This window comes from Gossypium hirsutum, chromosome A08, assembly GCF_007990345.1.
Source record: "Gossypium hirsutum isolate 1008001.06 chromosome A08, Gossypium_hirsutum_v2.1, whole genome shotgun sequence".
Taxonomy (NCBI): Eukaryota; Viridiplantae; Streptophyta; class Magnoliopsida; order Malvales; family Malvaceae; genus Gossypium; species Gossypium hirsutum.
The window spans coordinates 103673941-103678677 of NC_053431.1; the positions used below are offsets into that span (position 1 = coordinate 103673941).

Below are 4737 nucleotides of genomic sequence, written 5' to 3' on the forward strand. Positions count from 1 at the left end.
GTCTGAGTGGTCTTTCCTTGTCGCATTAGGGTATGACATACGAGGTTTGTATTCTGTGCTTACCGGTTTTTGCTCATTGTGGTCTACCTCACCTTTACCTTTGCTTATCTCAGTTTCTTGCCTTGGTTCTGGTTCAAGTGTGACTAACCCTTCCTCATCTTGACTAGTAATTGTGTTGAGTTGCTCTCTTGGGTTAGATTCTGTATCGCTTGGCAAGCTACCTTGTGGTCGTTCAGAAATCAACTTGACAAGCTGTCCAATCTGAGTTTCGAGCCCTTGGATCGATGCTTGTTAATTTTTGAGTGCTGTCTCAGTAGTCTGACAATGAGTTTTTAACACCGAGATGAATTTGGTTAGCATCTCCTCAAGGTTTGGCTTCTTTTCTTACTAGTAACGTGGTTGTTGAAAACCCTGAGGATGTTGTGACCTTTGATTTCCTTGACCGCTCCACGAGAAATTGGGATGGTTTCTCCAACCTGCATTATAAGTGTTACTAAATGGGTTATTTTGGGATCTAGAGTTATTGTTACCCATATATTGGACTTGTTCCTCCTCGATGCTAGTGTTGAAGGGTTGATATTCTGTGCATGCTCCTCCTCCATTCGAATCGCACCTCATCACTGGATGTACATGAGTAGAACCACACAAACCGTCAATCTTTTTATTTAAAAGTTCTACTTGGTTAGATAGTATAGTAACCGCGTCGAGGTTGAAAACATCGGCTGCTTTTGTCAGCTTTGTTCTCATAACTTGCCACTGATAGTTATTCAGTGACATCTCCTCAATAAATTCGTAACCTACCTCAGGTGTTTTATTATTGATAGTTCCTCCAGCGACTGCATCAATCATCTACTGAGTCGAAGGATTCAGGCTATTATGAAACGTTTGAACCTGTAGCCAAAACGGTAACCCATGGTAAGGGCACTTTCTCAAAAGGTCCTTGTATCTCTCCCATGCATCGTAGAGTGTTTCTAAATCCATCTGCACAAAAGAAGAGATATCATTACGTAATTTGGCTGTTTTAGTCGGTGGAAAATATTTTAATAAAAATTTTTTGGTCATTTGTTCCCAAGTAGTGATTGACCCTCCTGGTAACGAGTTCAACCATTGTTTAGCCTTATTCATTAATGAAAATGGAAACAACCAACGACGTTTGGCATCATCAGAAACGCCATTGATTTTAAATGTATTGCAAAATTCTAGGAAATTTGCCAAGTGAGTGTTGGGATCCTCGTCCTGCAAATCATCAAACTGAACAAACTGTTGTATCATTTGAATTGTGTTAGGTTTCAGTTCAAAATTATTTGTAGCAATAGCAGGTCTAACTATACTTGACTCAGCTCCTGTTAAATTAGGTTTAGCGTAATCATACATAGTGCGCGGAGCAGGATTTTGATTAACAGCAATTGCAGGAGGTAGCGGATTTTCTTGGTTTTCAGCCATCTCCTCAGTTGGGGTTTGAATATCGTCCTCTTGCTCGTTCTCTGTGTATCTTAAGCTTCACCTTATTTCTCTTTGGTTTTTATAAACTATGCGATCGATTTCACTGTCTAAAAGTAATGGTCCTGACGGATTTTTCTTCTAGTCATAAACTATAAAAAACCTGCCAGAAGAAAATAAATGAAGAATTAGAAAAGAAAATAAAAATTTAAATTGCAATAAAAGTAAAATGGCTAAATTAATAAAAATTGAGTGTTCCTAATATCTTAGTTCCCCGGCAACGGCGCCAAAAACTTGGTACGTGATATTTGTGACAGGTTTTAAATATTTATAATAAATCATTCTTGAAACTAACTATTATCACGATGAAGGTAAGTGTACCTATCGAACAGTAATATAGCTTTGGCAAGACCGGATTGTTGAACCTAAAGGAACTAAAAGTACTAGTGATGACTGTCTTTTTATTATCTAGCCTAAGAATAATGGGGTTTGTTTTAACTAACTAATTAACTAAACTAAGAATTCACAGGAAATAGAATTGGGGAATTACTTTTGGAAAACTCGATTGATTAAGACAATACCTAAGGAAAAATCCACCTTGACTTCACTTGTTATTTGACTCTGAATCGAACGATTTATTCATTTGACTTGATCCATAGAAATCCCTAAGTTACATTATTATCTCTCTCGAGACTAACAACGTCTAACCCTAGGTTGAATAATTGAAATCTCTTTCTAATTAACTCCCTAGGGTTGCATTAACTCGATCTATGGATCCCTTTATTAGGTTTCACCCTAATCCGGCAAAATCTTGTCACCCTATCTCTAGGCGCGCAACCAACTCCGCTTAATTATGACAAATGTACTTTAGGCAGGGTCTATTCCTCCTCTGAATAAGAGCTTAACTTGAGTCAATATCCTGGAATATCAAAACAAGAATTAAGAACAAATCAAATATTTATCATACAATTCATATAATAATAACAAGATCTGTCTTAGGTTTCATTCCCCTTAGGTATTTAGGGGTTTTAGTTCATAACTAAAAAGGTAAACATCTTAGAAGAATAATTAATACAAAACATAAATAAAAACCCAAAACTCCTGAAGGGAAATTGAGGGGAGATCTTCAGTCTTGATGATGAATCCGGCTTCTGAGATGGATCAATCGGCTTTCCTTTAGTAGTTCCCTACTCCCTTCCCTGTGTCCCCCTTTTTCCTCCTCCTCTAGGGTGTATTTATAGGCTTTGGAATGCCTAAGAACCCTCAAAATTGGCCATTTTCTAATTGGACTAAACTTGGGCTCGGCAGGGACACGCCTGTGTGCGATTACTTTAGGCCGTGGTCAAGCCTGTTAAATAGGCACGGGCGTGTGGTCCACCCATATGAGTTGATAAACCATAAATTATACATATTTTTACTCCATGTTTAATGCATTTTATGGATGATTTCTCATTAGAATTGGTGAATTCGACGCTTTTAATGCTTTAATTTCATGTTTTATACTTAAGAGAGCATAGGAGAGTGAAAGGAACAAGAAACGGGCCAAAAATAGAGAAGATAGGCCAAATTACGAAATCAACACTGCCTGGACCTCCTCACACGAGCAGACCACACGGCCGTGTCAATTTGGCAGGCTCGAGCATGGCCTGAAGTGATCGAACACGGGCGTGTGCCACGGGCATGTCCCTGCCGAGCCCAAGTTGAGTCCAATTCGAAAAAGGCTAATTTTGAGGGCTTCTAGGCATTCCAAAGCCTATAAATACACCCTAGAGAAGGAAGAAAAGTGAGACAGAGAAGGGGGAGTAAGGAATTACTCCAAGGAAGTCAATTGATCCATCTCAGAAGCCGGATTCATCATCAAGACTGAAGATCTCTCCTCAATTTCCCTTCTGGAGTTTTGGGTTTTCTTTATGTTTTGTATTCTTTATACTTCTGAGATGTTTTCTTATTTAATTATGAACTAAAACCCCTAAATACCTAAGGGGAATGAAACCTAAGACGAATCTTGTTATTATTTTCTGAATCGTATGATAAATATTTAACTTGTTCTTAATCATGTGTTCTTAATTCTTATTTTGATATCTCAGGATACTGATTCAAGACATGCTCTTATTCAGAGGAGAAATAGACCCTTCTAAGAGTACATTTGTCATAATTAAGCGGAGTTGATTGCGCCCCTAGACATAGGGTGACAAGATTTTTCCAGATTAGGGTGAAACCTAATAAGGGGATCCATAGATCGAGTTAATACAACCCTAGAGTGTTAATTAGAGAAAAGTCTCGGTTATTCAATCTAGGGATTAGACGTTATTAGTCTTGAATAGGGATAATAACATAACTTAGTGATCTTTATAGAACAAGTTGAATAAATAAATTGTCCAATTCGGAGCTAGAATAACAAGTAAAGTCTAGGTGAATTTTTTCCTTAGGTATTGTCTTAAGTCAATCGATTTTTCCCAAAAGCAATCCCCCAATTCTTTTCTCTATGAGTTCTTAGTTTAGATAATTAGTTAATTAAAACAAAACCTCTTTATTCTTAGGCTAGATAATAAAAAGATAGTCATTACTAGTACTTTTAGTTCATTTGGGTTCGACAATCCAGTCTTGCTAAAACTATACTACTGTTTGATCGATACACTTGCCTACATCGCCATAATAGTTAGTTTAAGAACAAGTAATTATAAATATTTAAAACCTATCACGAAATAATGCGATAATTAGTCGTGCTTCGATTCTGCCAAATTGACACGGCCGTGTGGTCTGCCCGTGTGAGGATGTCCAAACCGTGTTGATTTCGTACGTTGGCTCATTTTCTCCGTTTTTGGCTCGTTTCTCGTTCCTTTCACTCTTCTATGCTCACCTAAGTATAAACCATGAAATTAAGACATTAGGAGCATCAAATTCACCAATTTTAAGGAAAAATTATCCATAAAATATGCTAAACATGGGATAGAAATATTTATATATTAAGGTTTATTAAGCCATATTAGGCCAACTGAGCCCATCCTGTAACGCCCCAAAAATCTCAAAATCTTGAATTTTTTCTTTTTACACTTAGCAATTCCGGTTAAGTGTTAATTACGTGATGGTAGGTCTTAGTCAAGGTTAAAGTTCGAATCTAGGGGTAGAAGAAATTATAGTTTAATTATTAAAAGAATCAGGGTTGGTAAGTAGTTGGGCTTTTAAATAAAGATAAGAGAAAATGACATCAAAAAGCCTTGTAGAAGAGTGGTTAAGTGACGCCACTTAGGATGTAAGGAGGTGGCATTAGAAGCTAGCAAAGAGATCCAAGGTTTG

General features: G+C 37.3%; 1 non-coding gene across 1 annotated transcript; it reads left to right on the forward strand.

Annotated features, from left to right (window-relative positions):
* Nucleotides 1-907: 907 nt before the first annotated feature.
* On the forward strand, nucleotides 908-1014 carry LOC121205895 (small nucleolar RNA R71). Its single transcript, XR_005900968.1, has one exon. It is a non-coding gene; the product is annotated as a small nucleolar RNA R71 (small nucleolar RNA).
* The last annotated feature ends 3723 nt before the right edge of the window (nucleotides 1015-4737 follow it).